The sequence below is a fragment of the Lutra lutra genome, chromosome 3, assembly GCF_902655055.1.
Source record: "Lutra lutra chromosome 3, mLutLut1.2, whole genome shotgun sequence".
Classification (NCBI taxonomy): domain Eukaryota; kingdom Metazoa; phylum Chordata; class Mammalia; order Carnivora; family Mustelidae; genus Lutra; species Lutra lutra.
This window is the reverse complement of record NC_062280.1, coordinates 190547943-190571771: the sequence shown is the minus strand read 5'-3', so window position 1 is coordinate 190571771 and position 23829 is coordinate 190547943. Positions and strand designations below refer to the sequence as shown.

The 23829-nt window shown below is 45.3% G+C and overlaps 1 protein-coding gene across 6 annotated transcripts in view; it reads left to right on the top strand.

Moving 5' to 3' along the window:
- The window catches only part of GGACT (gamma-glutamylamine cyclotransferase), a 55726-nt gene that overhangs the window by 2240 nt on the left and 29657 nt on the right, over positions 1–23829 (top strand). For 2 of the 6 annotated variants that reach the window (XM_047720333.1, XM_047720332.1), the window contains exon 2: positions 1769–1941. The gene's annotated coding sequence lies outside the window, so the exon portion shown is untranslated. The other 4 variants (XR_007125692.1, XR_007125693.1, XR_007125695.1 and 1 more) reach the window with 4 other exon arrangements.

Here is a 23829-nt window from a genome sequence, read left to right as displayed (position 1 = left end):
TGTCTGGCTGTAAACCCTACTTTTTTTTTTTTTTTTTTAAAGAAGGGGAGGGGCAGAGGAAGAGGGAGAGAGAGAATCTTAACCCACTGAGCCACCCAGGTGCCCCAGGGAAGGAGAGAATCTTAAACAGGCTCCATGTCCCCCATGGAGCTGGACACAGCTCGATCTCACAACCCTGAGATCATGACCTGAGCCAAAAATCAAGAGTCGGACCCTTAACCGATTGAGCCAGCCAGGTGTCCTTATAAACTCTACTTTTGGATCAAGGTTTGGGTTTTTTTTTTCTTTTTTATTAAACACAAAAGCGGAGAGACTAGTACAATGAACTTGCCCATTGTATTTACACAAGTAGATCGACCAGTTTGTTAAAACAATTTCTTTGGCCATATCTGCTTCATCTCTTTTGTTGTTGAAGCAGTTTAAATTCCAGACATGTCATGTTGCCCTTCGAGAGCATAGTACGTGCTTCCAACTAAAGGTCTTTTTCTCATATAGCCTTAATACCATCATCATCTCCTGATTGTGTTGGCAATAATTCCGTAATATTTTCTAAGACCCAGTCCACAAAGTTCCTTGATCGCCTCAAAAACGCACTTACTTTTACTGTTGGTGTGTGTATGTTGGGATCCAAACAAGGTCCACATGTGGTGTTTTGTTGAGTAGCTGTTGCCTCTTTTAATCTAGGACACGGGTTTGGCAGACTTTGTGACAAGGGCCAGACACTAACTCCCGCAGGCTTTGGAGGCTGTGTGGTCTCAGTTGCAACTACTCAACTGTGCTTTCCTGCAAAAAGTAGCTAGAGATGATATGGGCGTGAATGAGGGTGGCCGTGTCCCAATAAAATTTTGTTTTCAAGGCTTTTGGGTTTGAACTCCATTGGCAGCTGGACTTACCTGAGAGCCAGAGTTTGCTGACCCTGGTCTGTCAAGGTCCCAGTGAGTTTCTTTAGTGCTGGTGATTTACTGGGGGCCCTTGGCTGCTTATAGATGCCTCACGTTCCGGATTTATTTGGCTTTTTGTATAGTATGGTTTAGCTTGTTCCTCTATACCCTGTAGCTCCTGTAAGCTGGAAGTTAGATCTAAATGTTTAGGTTAGGGACACCTGGGTGGCTCAGTGGGTTAAAGCCTCTGCCTTCAGCTCAGGTCATAATCCCAGGGTCCTGGGATCGAGCCCCGCATCGGGTTCTCTGCTCGGCGGGGAGCCTGCTTCCTCCTCTCTCTCTCTGCCTGCCTCTCAGCCTACTTGTGATCTCTGTCTGTCAAATAAATAAATAAAATCTTTTAAAAAAATAAAATAAAATAAATGTTCAGGTTAATTAGGTTCAGTTTCTCCATTTTGGGCAGGTGTACTAAAGAAGTGATTTGAATTGTTTTCTAATATAAATTTACGACTTTAAAAATCTCTTAAGCCCTCATCTAAGAGGCTCAATATTCCTAAGATAGGTTTTGCCTGATGGCAAAATACACTTTTTTTCTTTCTCATCTTATTTTCCTTACTTGAAAGAGAGGCTATGGTTGCTATTTCTCAAGGATGTAGAGAACTTTGAACCCCTCTGCTAGATCAGTGGTAACTCTCCTCTGTTCACGCTACCCTGTGGCCCCTTGGCTGGGACCACTTTTTCCCGCTGAATGGTAATACCTTCCTTCCTGGGCCCAGGCTCAGGGTTTCAGATGCCATCCAGCAGGGGCTGAGTGATTTCTGTTTTGAAGCCCCTTGTCTCTGAAACACTCTACTTTCTTCACTTGCCCTCCTCTTCATCCCCCGCAGCAGGACTGAATGCTGGATACCTGGTCCATGGCCTGTGGGTCACACTGTAAGGACAGAGTTCTTATCCTGCTGTCGCATTAGAAGGATTCTGAAGTCAAAAGCTTTGTAAACTCTCACACTTACTATGGTGCTGGATTCCAGGGTGACACAGTTTTGAAGAGACAAGTTTACAGGTAACAATTGTTTTTTCCTCTGTTCTAGAGTACGTCTTACTCCTAAATCCCAGAGCACCAGAGTAAGTATCTTGACAAAGAGTGTCACTTGGAAGTTCTTGTCTTTCTGTTGCTTAAGTTTAGTAGGTGAAACTGTCTGTCTGTTCATCCCTGTACGCATTTTTCCGGATAACATGGTATTGGTCTTTTTCATATTGATTTGTAAGAATTCTTTCTAAGATTTTGTTCATTTACTTGACAGAGAGAGACACAGCAAGAGAGGGAACACAAGCAGGGGGAGTGGGAGAGGGAGAAGCAGGCTTCCCGCTGAGCAGGGAGCCTGATGTGGGGCTTGATCCTAGGACCTTGGGATCATGACTTGAGCTAAAAGCAGACACTTAATGATTGAGCCACCCAGGCGTCCCTGTAAGAATTCTTTAGACATTGGAGATGCTAATTCTTTGTCATAGGTGTTAGACCTGTTTCCTCCATTTTTTAAACTTTGTTTACAATATTTATGCTCTGCAGAAAATTTAGTTTTATACATGGAAAAAAGTAATCAGTTTCCCCTTTACAGTTCCCTCAATTTATGTTTTGCTTAGAAAGACTTGTCTAGGGGGTGCCTGGGTGGCTCAGTTGGTCAAGCAACTGCCTTTGGCTCAGGTCATGATCCTGGAGTCTGGGGATTGAGTCCACATCGGGCTCCCAACTCCACAGGGAGTCTGCTTCTCCCTCTGACCTTCTCCCTTCTCATGCTCTCTCTTACTGTCTCTCTCTCAAATAAACAAATAAAATCTTTAAAAACAAAACAAAACGAAACTTGTTCATTTCAAGACTTTTGTTTTTTTTTTTAAGTCTTAGCAACACAGGTAAATGAACATGTCATGAGAACTAGAAACACATGATTCTGTAAAAAGACTATTGAGGGGCACCTGGGTGGCTCAGTCGGTTACACATCTAGCTCAGGTCATGGTCTCAGGGTTGTGAGATCGAGCCCCACATCAGGGCTTATTGACTCTGTGTGGAGTCTGCTTGAGCTTTTCTCTCCTTCTCCTCTGCCCCTCACCACACTTGTGCTCTCTCTCTCTCAATTCAAAATAAATAAGTAACTCTTTAAAAAAAATATAGAAGGGACTCTTTCTACTAGATAATACAATATTAAATCGATTAAATGTTGGTGTTGTTTGGCCGATAAGTGTCGAAGTTGGGATTTGGGTATTTGGGGGATGATTATATCATCGCTTCTGTATAGATTTGACTTTCCATAATAAAAAGTTTTTCTTAAAAAAAAAAAAAAAGGAGTAGTAGGGGCAGAAACCACCTTTGTTCCATTTGTTGATATTGAGCCACTATTAAGCTTCACTGTGTTGGACACTGGGGGTGAGGGGTTAATAAATCCACAGGATCTTGTAACTTAGATTTCTCGTGCAGGAGACAGATATTAACGCTCTGGTTAAGGGCAGCAACTCCCATGTCAGACCACCTGGCTTCCAGTCCTGGCCTTGCCGGGTACTAGCTTCTCATTTTAAAAATAATGGGATGATAATTATGTCTACCTGGTAGGATTTTGGGGAGGAGTGAATGAGAAAACCCCTGAAAAATCCTTCTTGTGGTACTTAGTGCTTAGTGAGTGCTCAATAAGCTCTGAAGGAGAGAGCGTCCGCAGTGAGGCAGGCAGCGAGCCGGAGAGGCGTGGGTGCCGAGCGCGTGTGTGCAGTGGGGGTCATGACCTGTCTTGGGCTGGGTAAGTAGGTTTGGGAGAACTTTTTGGAGGAGAACACCTTTGAGCAGAGATGTGAGATGTGGAAGATGTTGTCTTTTAATTCCAGTGGAAGTGTGCTTGCTTGGTGTAGTGAGAGGAGGGGGCACAGGTGAAGGCCTCGCCCCGAGAAGCGGTGTCGCCTCGTGCGGCCGGAGCAAGGTGGCACCAGCTTCACGGCTTCCAACAATGCGGACACGGGTGCTCACTCGTCTTCCGGTTCTCTGGGTCAGGAGTCAACGTGGGTCCCTGTGGGCTGAAGTCAGGGCATCAGTGAGGCTGTGTCCCCTCCTGGAGGCTCTGGGGGAGACTCTATTTTCTCCCCTTTTCCCACTCCCAGAGGCCGCCCGCATTCCTTGGTTCACGGCCCCCCCCTTCCACCTTGAGAGATGGCATGTCGTCCCTTCGCCCTTCCACTCTGTCCCAGCTCTGTCTCTGCCCCCAGCTAGGAAGGGCTGCTCCACTTTTGAGGACTGGCGTGGTGAGAATGGGCCCATTTGGGTAATCCAGGATAATTTCTGCATTTAAGGCCTTTACCGTTAATCCCATCCCTTACGGCATGCGAGGGACCGTGTTCACAGGTTCAGGTTCCGGGGGTCCCTGGGAGGCCTGTGTTCAGTCAGCTCTCCTCGTGCCGCGGGGGCTGCTGCAGGAGCGGGGCAGCGCCGCAGACATGGGGACCGGCAGATGGTCATTACCAGGCGCTACCAATCCTCGGGGCGAGGTGCCTTTGCTCTCCCCTGCTGACCCGGTGACTCCAGACGCTTGGGGCCTCTCCTTTGGTACTGGGGAGAGAGGTTTCTGGGTGACTGGAGACCGGTGAGCTCCACCGAACGGCCATCAGGACCTCCCTCCTGTGCCCCGTCTTCCCCACGGGTCCCTCCTGCCTCAGCGCCTGGATGGTGCTTTTCCTGCTCACGGCTCTTCAACCACTTACTTTCCTCTGCTATGTTTGCCCGTGTAATTGTCTTCGCACACTAGCCTAAAACCCTGTCGGACTATTTTAAACAAAGTCATGCTAAACTATTTAGCATTTTCTCATATATTAACTCTGTTGAGATGAGAACCACACCTTCCTCATTTTGATTCCCCATTGTACCGTCCACTTAACAGGCCACCAGTAAGAAAAATATTTCCAGTTGGTTGAGAGTGTTATTGGAACTCCGATATTTTGAGTTATGTCAGAATAAATGAGAAGAAGAGTAAATTAGAACTTCTCCGTCAATGCTGTCCTCTTCTCCGTGTGTTCGTACCACTGCATCTGTCTTCAGTGAGAGTTAATTACCTCTTCCTGCTGTTGTCCCCTGTACTTAGAAGGATGCAGCAGGCGAGTTAATGAAAATTACTAATATTTCTACATCTCGGGGTAGTTTTATTAATTTATGAACATTAAGTGAGATTTGAAAAGCATTCCTTGAGCCATTATTTGTACCATTACGAAGCCCTTATTTGTGAGAAGCCGCACAACTGCCTAGACTCTTTCTCCCTTGACTTGGCTTTCTGTCAAGTGAAATATAGATTATAAAGGCCTACAAGGGGAAATCACAGTTGACCCTTGAACAGCACACGTTTGAGCTTCATGAGTCCACTCATGTGCAGCTTTTTTTTTTATAAATACAGTATTGTAAATGTATTTTTTCTCCCTCGTGAGTTTTTAAATAACATTTTCTTTTCTCTAGATTACTTATTCTAAGAATACAATATGTAATACATATAGCATGCAAAATATGCATTAGTTGACACACATGTTACCACGAAGACACTAAGCTCTTGGTAGTTAAGTTTTGGGGGAGTCAGAAGTTATACTCAGATTTTTCCAATGTAGGGTATTGTTGCCCAGCTCCAGAGGTTTTCAAGGGTGACTGTGGTGTATATTATAAATGAATAAAGAACAGTTAGATGGCATTTTGGGGAGTTTTGTGAAGACTACGTCATTGTTCTTTTTTTTTTTTCTCTCTCTCAGCATTTCATTATGAACATTTCCAGCCATACTCAAAAGGACAGTAAACCTTAACCCTTCATGAACCAACACAATGTCAGAAATCCATGCACCATCCTGGTTTTGCCACTCTTGTTCCATTAGCCCTTCTCCCTTTGTTTTTTCTTGAGTTTTTGTTTTTTGCTTACTTCTGGGGGATTTTGAAGCAAATACTAGAAATCATGTCATTTTATCACTAAATATTTTAGTATGAATTTTTTTAAAGTTTAGTTTTTTACATAACTATAATCCTCCCTAACAATGAATGAAAAATCCTTAATATTATCTAATACTATATTCGAATATTTCCATTCACCTAAAAAGGTCTGTGCAGTTGGTTTATTCAAACCAGAGTCAAAACAAAGTCCATTTGTTGTATCTGGTTTTCACATCTCCTAAGTCTCTTTTAATAATAAATATTGGTGTATGTCAGACTTTAGCTTAATTCAGAGTTCTCTTATTCTTACTTTTACCTCTTATTTTTAACTCTGTTTTAGAGTAGGTACATACTCTCATACTTTCATTATTACTAGAATTTATATAAAGTAAAATTGGCCTTTTTTATTGTATAATTCTGTAGGTTTTTAAATTGATTGATGTAACCTTCATCACAGTTTTTTCACAGAACAGTTCCACCACCAAAAAAAGCCAGAAAACAAAACCAAAAAATACCAAGCCCTCCCTCATTCTGTCCCACTGTAAGTCAAACCCCTTCCCCCCTTCCCCTGACTGCTGACAACCCTTGATCTGGTCTCCATCTTTTTTGTTTGTTTGTTTGTTTGTTTATTTGGGAGAGAGGGCGAGAGGGGGAGCCCACGATGTTGGGGGTTGGAGTCAGAGGGAGAGAGAGAATCCCAAGCAGATTCCACACTGAGTGTGGATTCCAGTGCGAGGCTTGATCCCAGGACCCTGAGAACATGACCTGAGCTGCAGCCAGTCGTCGGATACCTAACGGACTGAGCCATCGAGGTGCCCAGATCTGTTTCCATCTTGAAAAGTTTTTCCTTTTCACATGTCACATCATGAATGTCACCTAAATGAGTTTAAACAGTATGCAACCCTTGAGACTGGCTTCCGTCACTCAGACATCTGTGAGATTCTTCCGTGCATATATTCCTTTTCATTGCTGAGGAGCGTGTTGCGTCTTAGGGGCATCTCCCGGCTTACGGATCCACGTACTGTGAAAGAACATCGGATTCTTTAGTTTGGGGGGAATAGGAATGGAGCTGCTGCAAACATTGCTGTATAGGCCTTTAGGTGATGGAAATTTTTCATCTTTTTAGAGAAGATCCCCAAGAGCAAAATGGCTGGGTCATATGGTACGTGTAGGCTTAACTTTTTGAGAAACTGGCGAACTTTTCTGGAGTGGCCGTACCCCACCATCTTGCATCTCAGCCACCAATGTATGAGAGTTCCAGTTGCTCCATATTTTTGTAAGCACTTGCTATTGTCAGGTGTTTTCATTTCAGCCCTCTAATAGATGTGTTTTTTTAATTATCTGATTTCAGTTTTTTGAGTACTATAAAAAGTTATTTTTAATAACTCTTGAATAAACTACTGAATTAAATTTACTTTATATGCCTATTATAAAAATAATTATTTCTGGTTTTCTGGTGATATTCCATAATTAAATATGGTAAATGTTCTATATGGAAAATACTAAATTAAAACCAGAATATTATTTAGAGAGAAGACTTTAAGTCCCACCAGTTGACACCATATTTGGCAAAGGGTTACAGGATACTATCAGAATACATTTTGCAGTGGCCCATTCGTTATATGTATCTCGGGCATGCCTCATTTCTGTTTTATCATTAGTAACCCATAGTACCATAACTGCTTTTGCCATCAGTTTTCCGTTAGGGTAGATTGATCAGGGAGGGGTCCACTTGGGTGGCTCAGCCAGTGAAGCGCCCGGACTCTTGATTTCCTCTGGGCTCCTGAGATAGAGCCCAGCCCTGCCCTTTATGCTGGGTGTGGAGCCTGCTTGAGATTCTTTCTATCCCTCCTCCTCTCCTCTCCCCCCACCTCTAAAAACAGCAACAACAACAACAACAACTGCATTAAAAAAAAGAAAAAGATCTGTTGAACAGTAAATTACATGAGAGAAACTGGATATAAGCAGAGAGTAATTTCTCTGAATGCCTTTTTACTACAGTGAACACGACCCTGTTGTGGTTTAAGAATGGACTGCTCCCCTGTGTCTGAGGCAGTAGTGAAAGCTTGTGTTTGAATACCTTGTTCTTTATTAAAGCATTTTGAGCTCAAGGAAGAAAACCATTTGAAATTTGTTTGTGAAATAAAGATTGTGGCCCTCTCTTTGGATGATTCAGGGACCACAATCACTGGTCACTATTGCCTCAAAGTGTGGAATTGCCTCCAGGATCAGTTACCGAAATGTCGCTGCTAATGTTGTTGTCCCTCCCTTCTCAAATGAGATCAAACTGTGGAAGTCTCAGGGTGCACAGGGTCATGGCAGAGGGAGCGGCCCTGTCGTGTCTGCCCCATTAGCTGCTATGGTTTGAGCTTCCAGTTGGTAGTATTTAAAAAGAGTGGAAATTATTGTCATCTAGAATCTCTGTGTTTGACTTCTGAAAAGTTGCTGAAGGGTTAGGCCTATTGACAGACCTGCCTTTGTAACACAGCGGCGTCAGAAAGAAAAACAGCCTGACAAAGGAAGATGGAGGGCAAGTTGCTGATGGGCTTGAGGTTGTTGTGGTACGAAGCCTAAGAGGCCAAGTGTTAGGAAGATTTGGTTCAAAATGTAAAGAAATGGGATGGGTTTCCATGGCTACGTCATTTTTTGTTTCAAACTAGCAGTAATTGACCCTTACATCAATTAGGATTGGGATACATTAGAAATAGAGAAGGAATAGGAAGGTTGTTACCTCCGCTGGACCTAAGTCTTTGTTTTGTTTTAAAAACTGATTGTAGAGGGGCACCTGGGTGGCTCAGTGGGTTAAAGCCTCTGCCTTTGGCTCAGGTCATGATCCCAGGGTCCTGGGATCGAGCCCCACATCGGGCTCTCTGCTCAGCAAGAAGCCTGCTTCCCCCCTCTCTCTGCCTGTCTCTCTGCCTACTTGTGATCTCTGTCTGTCAAATAAATAAATAAAATTAAAAAAAAAAAAAACTGATTGTAGATGTTCTTTAAACTTTATTCCTGTTGATATTAATAAAGTCCTATAAGTGCGCATATATATTGGGGGTGGAGGAAGGGGCAGTAGGCATGTATGGGGCCTTAGGTTGGGGTTTTAGAATACCAGCCTAAGACACCTGCTGCCCCCTGGTGGCAGCGTATTAAACAGTGCGGTTCCGAGGCGCCGCATTCTGAAGACTGGAGTCCTAGTTGTCCCAGAGGATTGTAGGGGCGATCAGGAGAGGTTTTCTCTTTCCGACTCTGGTCCTAATTACTATCTGTGTGATCTCAGGTGAATCATCTAGTTTGATTACAGCCTAGACTTCACTTCTTCCCTTTAAAATGCAATTTTGAAAGTTTTTTCCAGCTTTCACATCTTAAAATTCTGAGGGTAATACATATTATTTCCCGAAAGATGTCAAGTTCCCCTTTTTCCCTTAGCACCTAAATCCTAACAAATCCCAGATAGTCAGTTAAAGCCGACTCTAGAGTAACTCCCGAGGCTTGCTGTGGGTTCATCTCCGGACAGCGGCGCAGTCCAGAATTAACCAGTGCCATGATCCCGTGTTATGATGAAAGCTTACAGGTCATATCATTTAAAAAATTGTTTTTTATTGTGGTACAAAAATAACAAAACTTACCATTTTTATGTTTACAGTTCAGTAAAGTATATTCACAGTGTTGTACAACACGCCTCCCAAACTTTCATCCTCCGAAACTGAAGCTGTGCCTGTCAGACAACAGTTCCCTTCTCCTCCCCTAGCTCCTAGCAACAACGTTCTCCTTCCCACCTCTGTGAATTTGATGATCCTAGGGACCTCACGTGAATGGAATCATACGGTATTTTTCCCTTTGTGACTGGCTCGTTTCATTTCGTGTACCGTCCCTAAGGCTTATCCATTTTGTAGCATGTGACAGGATTTCTTTCCTTTTTAAAGGCTGGATACTGTATCCAGAGACCACATTTTATTTACCCATTCATCTAAGGATGCGCACTTGGGTGTCTCCCACTTCCTTGCTGCTGTGGATAACGCTGCAGTGAACAAGGATGTTAGTCTACAGCGTTGATGAATGTGGAGAAGGTTTGTACGATTATTTTCCATGCATAAAGGGTTAAAGTTCAGTATAAAGAACATCATTCAACCATGCTAGAAAATATGGCTTTGTATGAGGATGTGTAAGTTAAAGAGGGACATTTATTGGACATACAAGCCCTATGCCAGGCACTTGTTATGTGTGGTACATTCTGTTGTGTAGTCCTTAGAGGAATTCTGTGATTTGCCCTTCTCTTGGAAGGGTACTAATACTTATGACAATCATTGTGTGGCAGAATTTTTATATGTTATTTCATGTAATCCTCATATGCTAACCCTTGAGGTGGGCATTATTATCCCCATTTCTTAGGTGATGTACCTAAGGTTCACAGAGATGAAACACTTGAACATGTCGCATAGCTGAAGGGTAGCAGGGTTTTACCTGACCATGAAGCAAACCACATCTATCGCAGAAGTTTATGTGTTCCTCATATACCGTGCTTTCTTCTGCTTCCAGAAATAACACTATACATCAATGATCTGAAGGGTGTCGGGACAATATCAAGAAATTACACTGCTATAATAACTTATAAATAGAAAAACTTCTGTAGTGCCTTTCCATTAAATAGCGGTCCTTGGGTCTTCCTTGCAGGGAAACAGCATTGATTTCAGATGAATTTGTCTGCAATGTATCAAGGCTTACCTCCTGAGTGATTTTACAAGTCTCCCTAGGACTTCCAAAAGAGTGGTTCTCATGTGCCAGTCCCCCCATTTCTGAGGTTATCTTGCACTGTATTATTTTTCCCCTTTCCTTTCTCCCTTTCCTTTAGCTTGGCAGAGAGCTAGGACTATTTTCACGGCTCTCTGCCCCCATCTCTCTTGAACTCTGTGCCGGTTGGGGTTGGAGTTTTGATCTGCTCCTTGCATAGTGTTCTTACGCAGGTAAAGGGCTATGAGGTGTTGTCAGAGGTGCAAGTTTTCTTGGAGCATCAGCAAGCTCTCGGAAAGACCCACTGGAACATTTTCTCACATGTGGGATTTTTAGATTACTAGAGATGTCGTGATACAGCGTCCAAGCAACCATTTAAGCTTCTCTAAGAGTTCCCGTGCCCTTAGAATGACTTACGGTGAGAATTTAAAATCCTAGCGATAGGTGAGAGTCGAGAATGCTTCGGAGGATTCATTCAAGGTCTTCAGTAGTTCCTGAATACAGGGTGTTGGCCAGCAAGCAAAGAACGTGGGAGTGGCAGAAATTGTGGTCACTAGCAAATATCCAGTCTCTCCTTCCTGAGTTACCGATCCGCAGTTTTATTCAGAGTGGCCGTGTGCCTCAAGTCATGGTAAAGGACAGGAAGCAGAAATCTGTGGGACTTCTGGCAGTTTTGCAAAGGAAGGAACCTGAGTCCCCTGGAAATCGGTCCTTTCCCTCACCCTGCCCTTCCTGCTTTCTCCGCCTTTGCATGAAGACATTCTGGCCAACGGACTGTCCACTGTCTTTTCTCGTAAGAGGCTCTCGAGAATGGAAGCCACATGCTACCAGCAACACAGAGGAGCCTGGTGGCCTGGCGTGCACACATGACCTCCAGTTCCTTCTCCGCTCTTGTGAGTGCATCTGCCCGATGCAGCTTTGCAGCCCCTTGTGGGAAGAGGCGAATCCCTCTCTCCATCCTGTGAACCTGGCGTGAGTGGGTTGAGAAGGCTGTCCTTTCAGTGGGCCTTGGTGACGGGGGGTGTCACAGCCAGGGTGGCAGGAGAGGAGGGTTTACCTGCGGGGGAGATGCTTGTCCCTGAACTTGGAAATTAGTTACGTGTGGAAAGATTGATCACATAATGAACTGTGCTAAAGATAATGGGAGTCCGGCTTACTGCTGTTGAAGGGAGTTGCCAGTACAGAAATTTGGAGAGCGAGGTGTGAATCGGGTCAGGTGTGTGGGTGTGAACTGATGGTTTTCAGTGCACATTCATATAAATATGTGTGTGTTTTTATGTCTGTGTCTATAAACGTGTCTGTTCGTATATATGGGTGCACACGTGTGTGTCGCACTGAGGGAGCCTGCGTGGGCAGCTGGTACCACACCAGCAAGAAGCACACCTCCCACCCAGATCTTGGCTTCTAAAGACCATTTTCCAGCACAGGTGGGAGCAGAGGTCCTTGGAGAAATGGCCGGTTCCAGGCCTGGGACAGAGAAAGTGCGCCGGCAAGCAGGGAGGTGCCTTCTGACCTTTGAGGTTCGGTGGCAGAAGCGGCCCTGCTCGTGAGGGAGGATTACACAGGGGAGATGAGGTTGGGGGCACCTGGGAACCGTGAAGGACGAGTGGGAGTTTGCCAGGCAGCGCGCTGAGGAAGGAAGCAGTAGCTGAGGGGCAGTGGCGGCCTTACGAGTGAAGAAGGGGATGGATGACACCTGCCGCGGAGCAGTGGGACGTGTTTGGCCTACATGTGCTGAAGAGAAAAACGGGGCTGGATGGTGATTGGCCTGTGTGAGCCACACGCAGGGACTTAGACTTGACTCTTTTGACCATGTTGTCTGTACCCACCTACCGGAGCCCCCCCCAGATCTCAGCGACTGCGGACAACATGCGTCGTTCCCCGGTTTCTGCTGGTGGGAGTCTGGGAGCCACTGGGCTGCGGGGCTGCGGCTCAGGGTCTCCAGGAGGCCGCAGTAAGGGCCTTGGCCAGGCCTCTGGGCATCTCCAGGCTGACAGGGAGGCTCTCCCTCACGAGCTAGCTGGCAGGCCTGGGTCCTTTCCAGCCGTTGGCAGAGACCTCAGTCGCTCTCCGCATGGGTGTCTCCTTGGAGAGTCGCACAGCATGGCCGCTGGCCTCCCTGCCCACAAGGGGTTGGGGGGAGAGAATGCACCAGAGAGTCCCCCAGGCAGACGCCACAGTTCCCATAACTCACCGTAGAAAGAACAGCCCATGGCTTCCTCTGAGTTGTGTTCACTGGAAGCAAGTCACCCAATTGAGCCTTTGCCCAGAGGGCAGGAATCACACAAGGACATGATCCCGGGGGACAGGATCGATGGGGCTATCTGAGAGGGTGCCCCCAGAGCCCAGGCTGGGAACGGGGAGGGCACAGTTCTGCACACAGCTGCAGGGAGGGTGGGTGAGGGCAAGCCTGGGGGGGGTGAGGTCATTTAGGAGGTGGCCATCCAAGATAATTGCATGGGAAAGAAGGAAGGGACCTTGTTACCAATACCTGGGAGCGGTGCGGGTGGGAGGAAGGAGGGCCGGGGGCCCCCAGGGGTGTGGGTGCCTCCCAGATCCAGGTGAGCGCCGGCCACAGCGGCGCTGCTTTCCCAGGACTTACATTGGCTTACGGACGACAGTGGCTCGAAACCAGCATCTGCGGAGTTTTGCAGGAAAACAAGGGCTTGTTTGAAAAATACATGCTCAGGCTGTGCCAGTCCCTTCCCTTGGATGTCACACCAGGTACCCGGCCCTAACTGCTCATAGTGACGCAGCCATGGAAGGTTGCTGGGTTCGCGGGTGGCCGGACCGCACCGGGCTGCTCAGCTCCAGCCAGTCCCTCGTGGCGCCGGCGCTGGGATCTTCAGTCAGGGCCTCGGAAGGACCCTACTCCTTCCTGCATCTCCCCTTTGTTCGACAGCTGACCTGAGCACCAGTGACTTTACAGAATCATGTTTTCACAGAGATGTTGGGTTTTTAATTTCAGGCCTGTCATCGGCAAGCCAGTCTAAACAAGGTTACCTGTGACTCTGGGGCGTGGACATACCGAGCCACAGGACTGGGGAGGGGAGGCCACAGGCCATCCCTTGTGGAAACCGTAGAGAGAAAAAGCATGTCAGGTTTGCTTCACTCCAGTCTTTCCCTTGCATCATTACGGTCAAAGTTAAAAACAAGCGTGAAGACTGCCCTTTAATCCTGGTGATTTCTGGGAATTTAGCCGTCTGGGTGAGTGGTTAAAACATGCTGCTGGAAGGTGTGAACCGGACCTCGGGCTTCCCTCCCAGAAGGAGGGCTGGTGGCCACCACTTCAGGGCACACCCAGCTCAGAGCCTGTAGAGCCCTGTACGGTGTTATGCTGGTGACACCAGGTGTTGAAAGTAAAAAATGTAATTTATTCCACATTTTTAACATGGTTATACTTGTTACCTAGTATTTGTACTTAAGGCTGACCTTGAATCATAAGCGATTATAAACATGATGCTCCTAGAACATTTATATCCGGTGATCTTGTTTAGGGAACGCTCGTACAGAAAATGATGGGGCACTTGAAAGGCCTGATACATCCTAAGCATGGAAGGGACCACCTTCCAGTTTCCTAGGAGCTTTTTTACATTATCTTTATTTTTATGTATTTTATTTTCCTTTTTCTGTCAGTTGGACAATTGAAGTGTTTTTGAAGATACAGGTTATCACACATGTTAAATGTTTAATATTTGGAAAATTTGCTTTTCTGGTTAATTGAACTTTCCATATAGATGAAGGTTAAGCAAAAATCTTTTCTAGAAAATCTCATGAAGTAAATTAGTTTGCCTTCCCTGTTTTTCAAGTGTACAGAGCATAATGAAGCCTCTTTCACTGCAAAATTAGTAATTCTAAAGTAGCGTCAGCATGAAACTAAAGGACCTTGCTCACAATAGGAAAGATATGGAAACAACCTAAGTGTCTGTCAACAGATGAATGAAGTGTGTGTATGTATAATATTCCATTATATATGGAGGTATACATATATAACATAATGGAGTTTTATATGATATTATTCATGTTAGGTGTACTATATTCATATATATGTATATGTATATATAACATATAACATTGCCTGTATATATAAAATATATATTTTATTCAACCACAAAAAAGAAGGAAAGGGCATCTGGGTGGCTCAGTGGGTTCAGCCTCTGCCTTCCGCTCAGGTCATGATCTCAGGGTCCTGGGATCAAGCCCCGCATCGGGCTCTCTGCTCCGCAGGGAGCCTGCTTCCTCCTGCCTCTCTGCCTAGTTGTGATTTCTCTCTGTCAAATAAATAAAATATTAAAAAAAAAAAAAAGGGAAGGAAATCCTGCCATTTGCAGCAACGTGGATGGATCTGGGGGACGTTATGCTAAGTACAGTTGGCCAAACACAGGAAAATAAACACTGTATAATACCACTTATATGTGGAATCCAAAAAGGCTGAGCTCATAGAAGCAGAGAATAGAAGGGTGATTGCTGGGGCTCGGGGGAGAGGGAAAAGGGAGCTGCTGAGCACAGGGTACAGAACCAGCTGAGAGGAATACGCTCTGGGAGGCGCAGCGTCTCTATGAGATGAGGGCTGTGGTATAGCTTGATGGTGGTGATTTCGCAACACGTACGTGTGTCTGATCATCACGTGCACACCTGAAATATGCACAACTCTGATTTGTCAAGAATATACTTCAGTAAAGCTGGGGGAAAAACCGTGAAAGACTCTTCTCCGAAAGGGAGAGGCTCACTGAGAAATAAGTGGTTTCCCAGAAGATTAATCACTAGAGAACTTTTTTAAAATGTTGTATTTTATTATAAATACAGGTTTCTGTTCCCAACATCAGACTTACTAATTAAACTCTCTGGAGAAGGAGCCCAGAAACAGATGTGTTGAGACTTCGCCTGTGTTTCAGGAGCTCCGCTGAGTCTGCTCCATCTCCCCTCCTCCTCAGGCAAGCCTCGCCCTGGGCTCCTGCCACCCCCACCTTCCTACCTGGGGGCCCAGGTCTCCCCATTTCCGGCTGGAATGTCACCCCTGCCACCCTCCTGTTTGCTCTCCAGAATGATGTTTGCCCTCGCTCTAGGTCAGCTCCCATCCAGATCACACACGAGCAGAATTCATCTCTCCCCTTCCGGATGAACGCTCAACCTGGTCGCTCAACACATTATATTCTTTTTTTTTTTTTTTTTAAGTTTATTTCTTTATTTGACAGACAGAGATCAAGTAGGCAGAGAGGCAGGCAGAGAGTGAGAGGGAAGCAGGCTCCCTGCTGAGCAGAGAGCCCGATGTGGGGCTCGATCCCAGGACCCTGAGATCATGACCTGAGCCGAAGGCAGCGGCTTAACCCACTGAGCCACCCAGGCGCCCCAATACATTATATCCTAATAGTATATTGTATGGGTGTCTTTTTAAAGATTTTTTTTAATATACAGTTTTTATTGGAGTGAAATTCACATACCATAAAATTCACTATTTTGAAGTGAAGAATTCAGTGACACTCAGCACTTTCATCATGACGTACAGCCCCCTCCGTCTAGTTCTAGAACATTTCCGTCATCCTGAAAGAAAACTCCACGCATGCCCGGCAGTCGCTTCCCAGCCCTCGCCCCGCCCCCCCTCAGCCCCAGCGGCCACACGTCTGTGGATCCACCGTCCTGGTATCTCCTATCACGGGACCAAACGCCGTGTGACCTGAGGTCTCCTTCCTTCCCGTGATGCGCTCTGGGCTCACCCACGCTGTGTGGCAGACCACGCTGTGCTCGGACTGGGTCCCAGCACTTGGGTAACCGAGTTCGCAGGCTGGGGCTCGAGCAGCGAGTGTGTGGAGGCGGGAACCCGGGGCAGGGGGGGTTTCTCCTGGGGGCTCCCTCCCGGCTGGCGCACGGCCGCCCTCCTAGTGCCCTCACGTGGCCGCTCCTCTGCTCCTGCGTCCCTGGCGTCCGTGTGTCCACTTTTCCTATCAGGACACTAGTCAAACGGGGTGTAAGGCTCACCCTGAAGACCTCATGCTAACCTAGTGACCCCCTTAAAGACCCCGTCTCCAAATACAGCCACATTCCCAGGTGCTGGGGGTCTGGGGTTTTAACCTGTGAAACTGGCAAGGGCGGCACAACTCAGCCCATAACAATCAGTGTATCTTTTACAACTTTGTTTTCACGCCATCGTCCACTGTGGAGCTCTCCGGGCACCTGCCCCACCCAGGATGGGCAGCCGAGTGACCACTTTGTGTCCCTCTCCTGCCGTAAGTACACACATGTGTGTCTCCAGTGAACTAAGGGTCCTTGTAACTCGATGTCAGAGAAGGCAGCTCGAAACTAAGCATCTGCTTGGAAACTGTTTTGTTGTCATTTCTTTCTTTCCGATCAAAACAGAGAAAACAGTTGGCTGAGAATTCCCAGGACCAGGCAAATGTCTGTGTTATGGGGAACAAGTTAAAATGTGTCACCTGTCCTTTGGGAATTTAGTAAGAGAGAAGAGAACCAGAATGTAGGGGCAGAATACGGCCCGTGTGCTAAGATACAAACAGAGGGCTTGGGGACAGAGGCAGGATCTGAGCTGAGATTTCGGGGATGGGTTGGATTTGGGCAGGAAGGTGTACATGTGGTGGTCCAGGTAGTAAAAAAAGATCAGGATTCGGGGGAAGCGGGGGAGGGTTCAGGGAGCAGCAGCAGGACAAGCTGGCGGGGTTCGGGCTACAGTGACAGGGCAGGAGTGCAGACAGCTGCACAGGACACCGGGGTGTCCCGAGTGCCGCCTGGAGCCCCTGAGTCCAGCTCAGGAAGCTCAGTGTGGCTTAAGGGTGAAGATGGGGGCCGGGGCCCCTGGAAGGGGGAGTTCTGACGGGGCCCGTAGCTGTTTGGAGCGGGGTAAGGGCTTGAGCTCCAGAGTCAGCCCGACTCTGCTGCTTCCAGGGCGTGACTTCGGGCAGGTGAGCACTGCCTCGCCGCTCCGTCTGTCCCCACTCCCTCACCCGCAGAATGGAATGAAGGAGACACCCCGCAGGTTTCCGTAGGAATTAAATCAGCTAAGCTGTGTCAAGTGCTTGGAAATACACCTGGTTCTGCGTGTGGTAGACGTGCCGGCTGTGATTAGTCACTCCGGGTCTGAAGAGGCGGGTGAGCTTGCAAGGAAATACTGCTTTTCTTGCAAAACTAAAATGTACATATGAGATGGAAATCAGGATGTCGGCCTCCCCTGAACTTAACTGGGTAGACTGCTAGAGTATTTGTTAAGTGTATGCGACCGGAGGACCATGCGGGGCGGGCAGGGCTGGTCATTTAATGGAAAAATAGGATGTCACGGTGTTTCCGTGTGCATCTGGTAATTTGAGCATTATGGCAGAGCCGGTGAGGTAGGCAAGATGGGCATTTCCTCTCTGTGAGGCTAAGTGAGGTCCCCCAAGGGCTCCAAATCAAATCCTTTTGAATCTGAGTATGTCACACGGATTGGGACAAGACCCCAGGCTATTACCTCTGTTTCCAGTACCTTCTCGGAGCAGGGAGACTCTGGAGAGTGATCTTTTGAGCAGAAGTAGTATTTTTCATTTGTCTATTTCCTAGAAAATAGCTCTGCTACGGTTTGAATGTTTGTGTGCCCCCAAAATTCATATGTGGAGATCTAACCTCCTTTGGGAGGTGATTGGGTCATGAGTGTGGAGCGCCCAGGATGAGATTGGCGCCCTTCCAAAGAGACCCCAGAGAACTCCCTCGGCCCCTTGCCTGTGAGGCCACAATGAGAAGATGCCATCCTTGAGCCAGAATGTGGGCCTCCCCCCAGCACTGAATCTGCCGGTGGCTCGATCTTGGACTTCTTAGGCTCCAGAACTTCGAGAAATAAGTGTGTGTTGTTTGTAAGTTACCCTGTTTTAACAGCCCAGACTGAGTCTTGTTTGTTGGGTACCTCTATACACGAGGGTCCATGCTGGTCATTTTACCTGTGTTATCTTGGGTGGCCGGGGGGGTAGGGGGGTGAGGGGGATGTCCACCCTACCTCCGTGAAGTGCTACTGTGCGATTGGACAGAGAAGGAAACTGAGGCTCAGAGGTCCCATCATTTCCAGTGTCACTGCCCAGGCTTGTCGGATCCTGAAGCTGTTCCCACAGCCCGTGGTGCTGCCCATCTCGGGGCCCCGGACAAATGTCAAAATCACCCCCCAGTAAGCCGCACGGCTGAGTTCCAAGAAAGGAAGTGTTTATTGCAGATTTGTTTTTATTCTGAAGATAGCAAAAAGAGACCACTTGGAGAATGTTTGGCCTTTGAGAATAACATTTCAAAAATAGGCATTTTGTCTCAGGAGAGCCCTCACTGGCAAGACAGGCTCTAAAATGGGTGAGAATTGGGAGTAATGGAGCAAAAGGTGGGTCTTACCTCTCAGTTACAATCAGGAATGAGCAACTCTCTGGGACAGTGTGTCACTAATACAAAGTTTTGCTGATATGAGAAAATGAGAACCAAAAGGAAATACAAAACAGAGTTCAGGGAAGTTTAGATAGTTAATGGTGAGCTCAAAGAGGTTTAGGTCATTCATGGAGAGTTAATAAGAAATGTAACTTGAAATATTGAAACAGAGTTTAAAATGTTCCAGGAATATTAATGTTTAATGAGACAGGTGAATACAGCTGAGAGCTTACCAGTGGCTGCAGAGACAGGGAGAAGGGAGGTGTTCCTTAGGACTGGGCAGATGAGAGTGTGTGACCGTTGGGTGGTTGGGGGGCATGTGTTTCATCAAATGATCCCCATAGTCATAGCCCTGGAGGAGATGGGCTGAGGGGGGTTGCAGTCTGGGCTGTCAGACACATTCTGGATAGCAAAGAGTTTCCCCACATCTACATCAGTCTTATTAGCTCACATGTCCTAGTGCTTTAGGAAGCAAATGCACTGTATTATAGGACACCGTGTCCCAGGAAAACACACACACACACCTTGGACAAGAGTCTAGGAAAACAAAGATTATGCGAAGAAATGGAAATGTCTATAGTAAAAAACCCCAGGCAAGTCAAAGGCATTGAACAAGGTCAAGTGATTATGGCAGAGATGAGGATCCTTAACTGGGGTGGGAGGGGCATTGTCATTAGGTGAAACAGTGGAAACTGGCATTTGTCAAACAGGTGTTGTGTGTCTGAGGCCAAACCCGGTGCTCCATCTGAAGGGCCTGGCTGAGGAAGGGGTTTTTCTTTTCTTTCTTTCTTTCTTTCTTTTTTTTTTTAAGATTATATTTATTTATTTGACAGAGAGATCACAAGTAGGCAGAGAGAGATGGGGCAGCAGGCTCCCTGCTGAGCAGAGAGCCCGATGTGGGGCTCAATCCCAGGACCCTGAGATCATGACCTGAGCCAAAGGCAGAGGCTTAACCCACTGAGCCACCCAGGTGCCCCAGGAAGGGGCTTTTCACCCAGCCAGGAAATGAGTACTTCTGCTGGGGGCCCTGGAACTTGCCCTCGGGGCAATCCTGCCTTGTTTTTGGATGTAGATTTGAGTTAAGGTGCCCTGGGTAAAAGCTAAGAAAAAAGAATATAAAGAGACTTCCCAGCCATCTTTATTGAAATTGGAACAGAGAGGAACTGAACTGACAAATCAGTTCGGTAAAGATAAGGCCTAACATTTATGGAGTCTTAACCTGTTCCAGAAAAGCAAGTACGGGACACCTGGGTGGCTTAGTCCGGTTCAGCATCCAACTCTTCGTTTTGGCTCAGGTTGTGATCTTGGGGGTCATGGGATGGAGCCCCGCATCAGGCTCTGTACTCAATGCGGAGTCTGCTTAAGACTCTCCCTCCCCCTTCTTCTGCCCTTACCCTGTGTGCCCTCTTTCTCTCTCTCTCTTTCTCTCAAATAAATAAATAAATCTTTAAAAAAGAAAAAGAAGAAGAAGAAGAAGAAAGGCAAGTACCTGGCCGGCTCAATCAGTAGAGCATGCAAATTTGATCTCAGGGCTGTGAGTTTGAGCCCCACGTTGGGTGTAGAGATTACATAAACATAAAAAAATTTTTTTTGAAGAAAAAAAAGCATAAGCATGGTGGATAAAATGACTTTGTACAAATATTGATGCTTGGCAAGTCTTTAAAAAAATAAACTGGCTTTATTGATTTGTAGGAGATGAAATTCACCTACTTAATATTTGAAGTTCAATAATTTTTTTAAAGTTCATTGAATTTTTCAGATGAATATACTCATGAACTCACCACCATAACCAGACACGGAACATTTTCATCAATTCGTAAGGCTTCCTCATGCCCCTTTGCAGTCCATTTTCTCTAACCTACTCCCGGCCCGAGCAGCCGCTCCTGTTTTCTGTCCCTATGATTTGTTTTTTTCAAAAATGTGAAAGCGCGAGGACTTTTGCGTCTGGCCTCTTTCACTCAGCCTGTGCAATTGACATCTATCCATATTATTATACTTATATTCCTCAATTTTTTTATGCATTCTCAAGCTCATGGACACTTGGGGTGTTTCCAGCTATTGCCTGCTATGAACAGAACTGCCCTAGACATTCATGGACAGGTCTTCATGTACGTGTGTGAAATTATTTATTTTGGGCATATTCCCAAGGGTGAGATTGCTGGGTTGTATGGTAAATATATGTTTAATTTTTAAAGATTGTTTTCCACAGTTGCCGCACTCTTTTCTGAAAGCAACATATAAAGGTTTCAGTTGCCTGCATCTTTGTTAATACTTTGTATTAGGAGTCTTTTCAATTTTACCTGCTCTGGGATGGTATCTCCTTGTAGTTTTTATTTGCCTTTCCCTAATGACTAATGACAGTAGACGTCTTTTCATAGGCTTGTGAGATTCATGTATCATTAGTAAAGTGTTTTTAATTAATCCATTTTAATTGGATTGTTTTCTTCTTGAGTTTTAAGAGTTCTTTGCAGGGGCGCCTGGGTGGCTCCGTTGGTTAAGCGTCTGACTTCCGCTCAGGTCATGATCCTGGAGTCCTCATGTTGGGCTCCCTGCTCAGTGGGGAGCCTGCTTCTCCCTCTGCCCTCCTCCGTGCTGTATACTCTGGATGTAAGTAATTTATCAGATATATACAGGCATACGCTTTTACTGCCCGTCACTTTATTGCACTTTGCAGATACTGCATTTTTTTCCTACAAATCAGAGGTCTGTGGCTCCCTGTGACGAGCAAGTCTGTCGGCACCATTTTTCCAGTAGCACGTGTTCCCTTTAGGTCTTTGTCTCACATTCTGGTAATTTTTGCAATATTTTAAGCTTTCCCATTAATATTAAACAGCTGAACCTTGAACAATGCAGGGGTTAGGTCTGCCAAACCCCCTGCACAGTCCGATGCAGCCCAAAATCTGCATTTGACTTTGACTCCTCCCAAATTTAACTACTGATAGCTTACTGTTGACCAGAAGGCTTACTGATGGCACTAACAGGTGATTAACACGTGTTTTGTGTGCGATAAGTATGACATGCTGTATTCTTGCAACAAAGTAAGCTATAGAGGAGAAAATGTTATTAAGAAAGTCATAAGGAAGAGAAAAAGCATTTACAGGACTGTATTTATCCAAAAGAATTTACATATATATGGACCCGTGCAGTTCAAACCTCTGTCGTTCAAGGGGGAACTGTCTTTGTTATCTGGGATGAGTGATTATATCTCACTGAAAGCTCAGGTGGCTAGCATTTTTTAGTAATGAAGTATTTTTAAATTAACGTGTGTACAGTTTTTTTTTATTCATAATGCTATTGCACACTTAATAGACTACAGTATAAACCTAACCTTTATATGCACTGGGAAACCAAAAATTTCATTTGACTGGCTTTGTCGTGATGTTTGCTTAATTGCAGTGCTCTGGAGTTGAACCCACCAGATCTCCAAGGTCTACCGGTGTGTGTTTTGGAGATATTTTCCCCAGTCGGAGTTTGCTTTTCCATTTAATCTTCAGAGCCTTTTGAGAGCAGAAGTTTTTGGTTTTGATGAAGTCCGACTTAGCCATGTTCTTTGTTTATTATCTGTATGTTTTGTGGCCTAGTTAAAGCTTTTCTTCTAGAATTTTAGTCCTTACAGTTGTATACACTTTGAGTTAATTTAAGTATATGGAATGAGATAAAAGTTTTACTTCATTTGTGTGTGTGTGTGTGCGCACAGGTGTCCCATTACCCAACTATTTGTTTTAAGACTGTTCTTTCTTGAATGACCTTAGTACATTTATCAAACTGTGGGTCTACATCTAGGTTCGCTATTCTGTTCCACTAATATTTATTAAGCAGTTATTTTTTATTGAGATGTAAATATTACATATTGTGTAAAAATCACCATATCGAAGTGCACGATTCCACAACATTTCCATTACTCCAAAAAGAATATTCCATTGATCTTTTTCCAGCTTTGTTGAGATCTAATTGTTGTAGAAGTTTAAAATAGTGTGCATTGATCTGATACATTTCTCTATTGCAATATGATTTCTACCATAGTGTCAGCTAATATCTTTCTCATGTCACATTTATGATTTTTTTTAAAGTTTTATTTAAGTAATCACTACACTGATCATGGGGCTTGAACTCAGAACCCTGAGATCAAGAGTTGCATGTTCTACCAACTGAGCCAGCCAGGCACCCCATCATTTCTTTTTTGTGGTGACATTTAAGATCTATTTATATTAACTGTCTAGTATGTAGCACAGTATTGTATACTGTATTCACAATGCTCTGCATCAGAGTCCCAGAACGTGTTCCTCTTCTAACTAGGAGTTTGTACCCTTTGAGCAACATCTCCCCATTTTCCCCAGCCGCAGCACCTGGCAATTCCCATGCTACTTACTCTCTGTCACTGCAAGTCTGGCTTTCTTAGTCTTACCTGTTATCCTAACAGGTGGGAGGTGATATCACATTGTAGTTTTGATTTACATTTCCCCAATGTTGAGCCTCTTTTCATGTACCTGTTGGCCATTTGTATCTCTTTGGAAAAATGTCTGTTCAGTTTCTCTGCTCATGTTTTAATTAGATTGTTTTTGTTTTTTTCATTATTGAGTTGTAGAAGTTTTTTCAAATATATTTTGAATATTAACCCTCTGTCAGATATATGGTTTACAAATATTTTGTTCCATTCAATAGGTTGCCTTTTCATTCTGTTGTTTCTTTTGCTGTACAGAAGCTCTTTAGTTTAAAGTAGTCTCACCAATTTTTGTTTTTGTTCCTTGTGCTCTTAGTGTCACATCTAAAAACTTGCTGTCAAGACCAATGTCAAGGAGCTTTCCCCCTGTGTTTTCTTGCAGGAATTTAAGTTTCAGGTCTTATTTTAAATCTCTAATCCATTTCAAGTTCATTTTTATGTGTGGTATAAGATGAGTATTCAATTTTATTTTT